Raw genomic sequence first — 10004 nt, 5'->3', positions numbered from 1 at the left:
CACTTAGGTGCTACTCAGTTAATACCAGTTTGCTGGAGAATATATGTGGTGCTTGTTTTTCCATTCTTGGGATACTTCACTTAGTAGTATGGGTTCCAGCTCTAACCAGGAAAATATAAGATGTGCTATATCACCATTGTTTCTTAGAGCTGAATAGTACTCCATGGTATACATATATCACATTTTATTAATCCATTCTTGGATTGATGGGCACTTGGGCTGTTTCCACAGACTTGCAATTATGAATTGTGCTGCTATAAACATTCGAGTGCAGGTGTCTTTTTTGTAGAGTGTCATTGGATCATTTGGGTAGATGCCCAGCAATGGGATTGCTGGATCAAATGGTAGATTCACTTGTATCGCTTTAAGGTATCTCCATATTGCTTTCCACAGAGGTTGAACTAGTTTGCAGTCCCACCGGCAGTGTAGGAGTGTTCCTCTCTCTCCGCTACAAATCAGTAAGATGCTGACAATTATCCAATAAACAAATTGTATGGAGTGAAGGAACAGGCAAATGTATGGAGTGAAGGAACAGGCAACTCACAATACAGAGATTATAAAATGAATACAACATTAAAAATATGTTCTGTTTCCATAGTTATCAGGGAAATGCAAATTAGAAATATTAAGACTCCATTTTCTTGTCCATTGGATTAGCAAAATCTTTAAAAGTTTAATTATATCAAACACTTGCAATAATAGCGTGGGAAAACAGGAAATGGAGGTTCAAACTGGTAAAACATTTTTTGACTGGGCAATTTGACAGCAACAATTAACATTTTAAATGCATTTGCCCTCTGGCCCAACAACTCTTCTACTTTCCTGTATCTGCCTTAGAGAAAAACTTGTACATACTTTTAAAGAGACAGTTCTTATGGTGTTGGCTGACTACATCATTTTAATTGTAAAAAAGTAAAACAAATTCAATCAACGAGGGAATTATATATATATGAACCAGGTCAAAAAAATGTCTTTGAAATATCTTCAAGCTATATTAAATTTTTAAAAGTCACAGTAAAAAACATACAGTGTGATATTATTTAGATGTTCTTTATTTTAAAACTCCACAAAATTATTTAATTCCATATGTGTTGTGTATATATATATATGTAATTATATAGGAAACAAGTCTGCAAAGATACACATCAAACTGATAACACTGCCTATCTCTAGGGTGGAGAATCATGTTAGAGGGAATTAGAATAGACTTTTGCTTTATCTGTATTTTCACACCATTAGCACAGTAAAGTATTTAAGTATTTGTTTTATAATCTTGCAATAACCTTCTTAGGTGTTCATTTAAGGCCCCAGTTATAGGTGAGGAAATGGGGCTGAGAAATAATGGCTGGCTTACCCACGATTAAACAATAGTAGAGTTGAAAATTAATTCAGCCTGATCTTAGGGTCTCTATGCAGACTCTTGTCTCTAAATCACAAGTAAAAATAATCTTGTAATTTGCACTAGTCTAAACCTTTCTAGGGAGATATCTGGGTTGGATATATAGATTTGGGAGCCATCAGTATTTGCCAGTTGAAACCATGGAAGTATATTGAGATTGTGGGGTAAGAAGAGGAGTTGCCCCAGAAAAGAATCCAGAGAAGTGACAAAGTTTAATAGATGGACACATTGGCTTCTGTAAGAAAGTCAAACAAGTTGCTACAAAATCAGAAGGTAATGAAGGTGAAGGCAAGAACTCAAGTACAGAGAACAAAACACTTCCAGGAAGAGGAAGTAGTCAAGAGTGGCATGTGCTAAAAAGAGGTCAAGTAAGAGGGCTTTGGATTTGGTAACAAGATCACTTGGTGACTTTGGCAAGAGAGCCATGGTGTACAGGAGGAGGCAGAAAACCAAATGCAGAAGGAAGAAGCATGAGGAAGAGAGGTAGACTTAGGGTGGTAGTTCCTCAAAAAATTAAACACAGAATTACCATACAATCCAATTCCACTTCTGGATATATGCCCAAAAGAATTGAAAGCAGAGACTCAGATATTTGTACACCCATGTTTGTAGCAGCATTAGTCACAATAGCCAAAGGAAGAAACAACCCAAGTGTCCATGAACTGATAAATGGATAAACAAATGCTCTATATACATATCATGGAATATTATTCAGCCTTTAAAATGTAAGGAAATTCTGACATATGCTACCACCTTGATGAAACTAAGTGAAATAAGGCAGACACAAAAGGGCAACTATGATATGATTCCACTTATATAATGTACCTAGAGGAGTCAAATTCATACAGACAGAAAGTAGAATCATGGTTTCCAGAGGCTGCTGGGAGGAAGGAATGGCAAGTTATTGTTTAATAGGTACAGAGTTTCAGTTTAGGAGACTGAGGAAGTTGTGGGTGGATGATAGTGATGGTTACACAACAATATGAATGTACTTAATGCTTTTGAACTGTACACTTAAAATTGGTTAAAATGGTAATATTTGATATATATATTCTACCATACACACACACAAAGATATAAGGAGTCAAATAAGTCAATCTAAATCATATCAGTACTTTTTCTGGCTGGGTGCAGTGGCCCATCCCTGTAAACCCAATACTTTGGGAGGCTGAAGCAGGAGGATCTCTAGAGGCCAGGAGTTCAAGACCAGCCTGGGCAACAAGCAAGATCCGGTCTCTACAAAAAATGAATATTAGCTGGATATGGTGGCATTCACTTATAGTCCTAGGTACTCAGGAGGCAGAGGTGGAGGGATCACTTGAGCCCAGGAATTTGAGGTTACAGTGAGGTATGATAATGCTACTATACTCCAGCCTGTCTCTAAAAAAATAAATAAATAAAATTAAAATATATATATATAAACACCTTTTTCTTCAAGGATTTTTCTAAAAGTATCTCACTAAAGGATTCAAATACAATTTGTTATTGATGACACTCTGGTATTTTGTTCTTTTTGTTTGCTTTTTGGATTCTTTTTATTATTTGTTTTGTGTGAAGTTTTTTTTTTTTTTTTTTTTTTTTTTGGTGGGGGCAGCCCTCTTAGTTTGGTTTGTTTGTTTGTTTTACTTCCTGCAAATTCACATTGAGCATGAGTTTAGGTGAAATGTTTCCATTTCTAATTATCTCTTAATTACTCTTTATTGCCCCTTTGGATATATAATTAACTAAAAAGCAAACAGTGTGATACCCTCAGAGCATGATAGTTACTACAGTTCAGAAAGTGTTTCTTGCAATGTGTGGAAGTTTGCATAATTACTGTTATTCTTGCAATCTACCTCTTCCACTTCCCCAATAAGCAAGGGAGGATGGGAGGAACTGCCACACAGAAATTGAAACTACCAATTGGCTTCTATTATCTGGCAACTTGAACCTCTGAGAAATACAGATATATACACACACCCATACATATAAAAAATATATTATATATTATGTATAATAACACATACTGTATAATGTATAAGTATACAGATACATATATACACACAAATATATGTATACACATATGCATATATACATATATCCTTTTATTTGAAGTTGGCAGCAGTATTTGCTTTGATCAAATGTTTTATGGTTTTTTTCAGCCATTGTTCCTACTGTCCTTTAAATATTTTTATTTTCTGCTCCAACCTGTAAGAAACTTAACCAGCTAAATGTTCAGCATTTCGAGATCTGCACCTGTTTTTTATTCTTGTGGCTGAAGTTGTAAGAGGCCATAGCTAAAGTATAAGTAACAGTTTCAGTTTTGCAATGCTTTATCTATATGTAACAGGCAACTATTCATGAGAAAGGAAGTTTAAGACTTGTAGGTAAAAAACCACTACCCAAATTCCAGGAAAATGTTCGTTTGCTGAAGCTTTTTTTCTTCTTCTTTTTATGAGATGCCTGTAGTCCGATTAGCATTTAGGTCATACTCCAAAGACTTTAAATAAATTATACTTAGGAAAGCAAGCTTATTTCTCATATATTAGCTTGATAGTTTTCTTCTTCATAGAGCAGTATTTTCTACTTTTCTGTGATTATCATTTAGCCACATAAGACATATTTCCTTATGTAAATGAGCACTACTTAAGCGTAAATTTCAATAACTTAAGTTTTCTAAAATTTGCTTACATGTATAAATATGTGTATACTTTAATTATATATGTATATATAACAGCCACAAATTATAGCCTGTTACAGTATTTCAAGTGTAACTTTTGTGAATAACTTTCCGTTCTCCATAGAATTTATAAAGCATAATAACTGTTGTTTCACAACTTCCTCTTTTGGTAGTCTATCCTTTTGCAGAGAAAAAAATAATGATGTAGTAAGAGAAGAGAGTTGAGCAGAGAACAGACCTTTTTGAGGTGCTGGTATTTTATCTCAACCAATGAAGCAGTTTAAGAAACAACTATAACTAAGGCATAGAGGTAAGAAAGTGTTATTTGCTATTTTTCATTTTCTTATTTGGATTGCTATTTATATACCAACAATTTACTTGCTGGCCAGATTACAAAGTAGATTAGATAAGCCTGATACTCCTCTCAAGTTTTCAATATTTTAAATGAGAAAGTTTAATAAATTTACAAAGTTTCAACTTCACATACAACCTTTTAAACACTGGAAAAACTTAAAGTTCTCATTGATCTCCAAATTATTTTACCTGAAAAATAAAACATTCTCTTTCTTGTGTATATGTAATTTTGCAAACAATTTAGTGTTAAAAAATTTATTAACAAATTTGAGAATTTTTCTTCTTCCTCTAGCTCTAGTTTATTCCCAACATTTGTAAAATCTTTCACATACACTCTTTTGTTCATTTTCCATATTATTAGTTGGGAACTTTCCAGAAAAAAAAATTCTTACATTTATTTTTACCCACTTTGGAAATATTTTAAAATGTGATATTTCAGTATTATTTTTTGTATCCTTACATTATGATATTTACATTTAAACAAAGTAACTTGTAGTGTAGATAGCATGATTTCAAAATTTAAGTAAGTCTAATTTTAAAAATTCACTGTTTTCTTAACAAGATTAATTTATATTTACAATGCTTAAAAATGGAGTAAGAATAGAACTAAACCAAAGTAAGATTATTTGGAGTAGTAACTGGAAATAAAGTTAAGCTAAAACTGATCTATTCTAAAATTCTAAATTAATTATAAATATTGAAATAAATATGATAAAATTCTAAAATGATTTATATCCAATAGAAACTATTTTTCTTGTTTATCCCAATCTAGAATAATGCCTACACACACAATTGTATTTAATAAAATTGCATTCATAATATAGTAAATTTTAAATCTTCTTTTTAAAAGCTGTCAGTCCCTTTATGCTTTGGTAAAAAAAAAAAAAAAAAAAAAAAAAAAAAAAAAAAAAAAAAAAAAAAAAAAAACAGTGTTTAATTTAACACAGCTTTAAAAGTAAAAATAGAACTTAAGTGATCTACTCTGGTTTTATAAATAAACAAATAAATAAATAAATGTGTATGTATGAATAGTTTGCCTCTAAGCATTTTTATAACTTAACCATATTGAGAAAGTGACAGACATCACACATTTGTCATATGAGATTTGGTAAAGTAAATACTCCAAGTAATATATTTGAATGTTTACTTAATTTAGTTTGTTTTTAAATTAGACTAATCTCATAGCTCCAAAAAAGAAAGTCCACATTATCCAGTCAGTTAATGGATTTAATTTTTTATAAATCTTGGTAAACAGTGGTGTTCTTTCCATTACATTGCCTGGTACCTGCTTGTTTCTTTTAGAACTATTTTCATGCAATATGTTATAACAATAGTTGCTGTCTTTTGATTTAGGGAGAAGGAAAGCAGATTGTTAGTGTCATAAATTCAGGAAATGAGCTGTTGACTCAAGTTTGACAGCCTCAACTAAATCAAAATTTTAAAATTAAGTTGATAGTTGTGAGAAATCCATTAAAATTTTGCATCTTCATCACATCTATCACACACTAATTAAACACAGCTACTTCCATCAGAACTTGGTTATGTTATTTGCAACAATACCACTTTGAATGCCTTTCTGTCTACTTTTATTTTCAAATGATGAGCGTATTTTTAAATGTCCAAAATTTTAAGTATGAAATACTTTGATATCATGGACAATTAAATGCTATAGGTATGTTATACATAGTGTGGCATTACATTAAATAATGGATAACAACCCTGTAAAAACATAGTGCAAAGAAATTACAATTTAAGTTGGTCACCACTGTAACGCAGAACAGAGAATGAAGGCCAAAGCAGTAGAGAAAATGCTATCTTGCTGGAAAGCAGATTAGTTGTTGTTGAGAATTAATAAAATCTGAATGAGCAGCCTTGTTTTAAATTATAGAAAATAAGAATTTGCTTTCTCTTTGAGAATATTATCTTAACAGAAGAAAAAATAAGTGCTTATCTGGCTGAATTTCCATGAAACACACAGATTGTTGAAGAGGGCATTCTTGTCATTATTAGGAGAATGGCAGGACACATTGCAAATATTTTCTATTTCACATACTGTCATTTTATAAAAGCATGTAGAGCCTCTCCCCAAATTTGAACTTTAAAAGTGAATTTAGATATAATGTAAATAACTTACTGCTAGAAAACATAAGTTTTGACTTTTGAACTATGGGGTATATATTTTACTATGTTTCATTAGATTATATCCATGTGATGCAACTAAGATAGAATTTTTCATTGAATGTAATAAAGGTTGGATGACCTTTATTACATTTACTGGATGACCACTGTATATAGCATTGTGGTCTCTGTTGTAATAAGACAAGGTTGACTTTGTGACATGTGGGAGATCTTGATGGAGCTCTGTCAGACTGTTGGTATCCAGGGTTCATGTCGATAATCTCACAGTTAAGTGCATGTCTCACTCCTTTTCTGGCCTTCCCAAAGCTGCCCATCTGTAGAAGAGACTGATCTGCTTAAAGAGGGCTCTATCCCACCCTAGAAAATAGACAAATATGTTATTTTTCAAATAATAATTTCACTTGGATGTAACCAAACTATTTGTTTTTGACATAAATGACTAGACTTTGACATGAACATTGAAACATTGAAAACTTTATAATTTGGGGGAGATCATTTTGTTTTCCCTTCTTTCAGCCATTTTTCCATTTGCAAAACTACAGAAAAGAAAATCTGTTGTCTGAAAGAAAGATTATGGTTTGAGTGCAAACTAAGAAAAATGGCATGTTTTGAATTAAAAAACAAAAATCCTCTAAATTCAGATAATGAGAGTCTTCCAGCCTTTTAAAAGCAAACTTGTGTCTTTCTACATCTGTTGACTTTCTATTTATTTTTGATGAATGTGATTTCCAAATAAGTGCCACAGGTAGCACATTTATACTTATTATATTAATAAAAATATGTGCTAAAAATGGGAAAGTTATTGTGTTGGCAAAACATGAACTATGATAATGCATGTGCTCTGTAAGACAGAACATGTATCATTTTTATACAGCAAATAATTTGTACGGGTATAAAGGATAAGGGCAAGCCATTTTACATTTCTGAATATTTCCATTTAAAAAGATAAATGAAATGCAACCTAATGTTTTATATATCAGCATTGTAGAAAATAAAATACTGCTTGATATTTTTTATCTTTAAAATGTAAATTATTTGCTATTTGAGAATTATTATATTACCATCACTTGCCTGACATCATTAGTTTTTGTTATTTTATGTTAACTAAAATTAGGTACTTAGATTTAATGTTTTAAAAATGTTTTCCAGTTTTATTTTTCATCATTCTATACATGTACTGAAAATAAGCTTTATTTTTTGTGTAGCATTTTTATTCCTTTTAATAAAATTGGAGAAAAATACCAAATTTGTACTTTTAAATTCAAACTTAACTTAAAATGGCATTAGAATCATTAATTAATAATGGAAAGCAGATCAGGAATGAAATTAGCCTATTGATGTTGCTTCATGAACTAGTATAAAATTTCATACCTCATTATTATTCTATTTTACAGATATTTCATTGTGAGCCTTTCTTTTTTTTTTTTTTAACAAGTAGTGGTTACCATATTCTCAAAATTTTTCTCACCATGGAAAAAAATAAATAGCAATATGATCTGAAAAAAATCACCACAGTTTGTTTTGATTCCGGGAAAAATTAGTAGAATTTTTAAAGTATATCTTAATTCAATTTATTTTCACTTTGCACAGAAGAAAAATTTTAAGCAGGTTGCTTTCATCCTTGTCTTATTAGGGAACAGATCTGAATTGGAAGAGCAGCAAAAACATTCTCTGTGCAATTAGGCTGCCTTCTGAGTAAAATAAAATCATATATCTGATGGCAATGAATTTTCTTAAATGCTCACCAGAAACTCTTGTTATACTTTTCCTACTTCAAAACATTTTTTTATTCAGAAATAATTCCAAGCTCAAAAAATTTGTAAAAATAAAAATAATATAATGAATATACTTATAGCCTTATCTAGATTTACTTAATCTTAAAATTTTATTCAATTTGCTTTGTAATTTGCCCTCATTCTTTTTTCTTTATATTTTTCTCTCTCTATTCATAATTTATTTTCTAAACCACTTGAAAGTAAGTTACATAGAACAAGGCCCGTTATTTCCGTGTGTAATTCGTAAGAATAGAGATAATCTCTTACATAACAGTTACATATAATTACTTCATAAATTTTCATTGGCATACTACTTTTTTACCTAATATTTGTGCATAGTCCAATTTGCTATTTACCTAATCTACCTTTTATAATATTTTTCTCTCCAGTATAGGATCCAGCCTAGAGTCAATTATCACACTTACTTGTACTCTCTTTTTTTAAAATGTACTATTTTTAAATGACAAATTGTATATATTTATTGTGCACATGTTTTGAAATATATATATGGAATGGCTATATTGAGCTAAATAATATATGCATTACCTCATATAATTATTTTTTTGTGGTGAGAACACCTAAAATTTACTCTCAGTAATTATCAAGAATGCAACACATTGTTGGTAACTCTGGGCACCATGCCATACAACAGATCTCTTGAACGTTATGTCTCTTTAGTCTCCTTTAATCTGGAACATTTCCACCTCATTTATTTGTCTTTTATGAAATGATGGATTTTAAAGAATATAGTCTATAGACCAATTCTCTCTCTCTCTCTCTTTTTTTAAATTTTAATAATGTGTTCCTCATTTTGTATTTGTCTGACATTTCCTCAGGATTAGATTGTGGTCTTGCATTTTCTGCTAGAATACTGCATAGATGCTTTTGTTTTCTCTCATGCTATCATATTGAGAATTGTGTGATATTCATCTTTCCCACATTGGTGATGTTAATTTTTGTTGCCTAGTCAAGGTGTTGCCTGATTTCTTTATTGTATCATGATGGCTCCTTATCAAAAATTTCCCTTTGGATTTAGCATTCATTGATGTTCTCAGCTAATGCAATCTCTAGTATAATGGTTAGAAAATGATGATTTTCCAACTTCAGTACTCCCTCCACATTTACATTAGTCTTTCCCATTTCATTGTAAACAAAAGAACTCTCTTCTCACATATCTATTTAATTATTATTTTATGTGTCTATTTGTTACTGGTATGGATTCCAACTCAAGAACTTCTTTTTCAATGACTTAATTATTTCAATGATCAAATTGTCCACATTTGACCAATTGGGCCCCTTCATTCTGGATTTTCCCCTCATTCCCTTCCTTCCTTCCTTCTTCCCTCTTTCTTACTTTTCCTTCAGAATGATCACAGTATCCATTTCAAATACAATTAAGTTCATTGTTACCAGTTTTAGGGTTCCTCCCCTTTACATTCTTATTGGCTTAGTTTTACTTTTTCAGTTAATTTATTTTAATTTGTTTTTAAGCTGTGGAGATCAAGTGCTACTTACCCTAGATATTTCTATTAAGCAAACCTGATACATACTAGTTCAAATATTGTTGACACAATTCAGAAATACCTGATTGAATTATTGGTTGGACTTTTATATTTGTATTTCAATTCTCTTCAATCTGCATCTAGTCTGAAGTCAAATTATCCTCTTTGGCATTCTC

At 31.1% G+C, this 10004-nt stretch overlaps 1 protein-coding gene across 3 annotated transcripts in view; it reads left to right on the top strand.

Annotated features, from left to right (window-relative positions):
• The first annotated feature begins 4235 nt into the window (after nucleotides 1-4235).
• Nucleotides 4236-10004, top strand: part of MBNL1 (muscleblind like splicing regulator 1) — a 190748-nt gene continuing 184979 nt past the window's right edge. For all 3 annotated transcript variants that reach the window (XM_012774407.3, XM_012774400.3, XM_012774390.3), the window contains exon 1: nucleotides 4236-4368. The gene's annotated coding sequence lies outside the window, so the exon portion shown is untranslated. The remainder of the gene's footprint in view (nucleotides 4369-10004) is intronic.

Source organism: Microcebus murinus, chromosome 1 (assembly GCF_040939455.1).
Source record: "Microcebus murinus isolate Inina chromosome 1, M.murinus_Inina_mat1.0, whole genome shotgun sequence".
NCBI classification, from domain to species: domain Eukaryota; kingdom Metazoa; phylum Chordata; class Mammalia; order Primates; family Cheirogaleidae; genus Microcebus; species Microcebus murinus.
The sequence above is the reverse complement of the archived record's forward strand: the minus strand, read 5'-3'. Positions and strand labels throughout refer to the sequence as shown.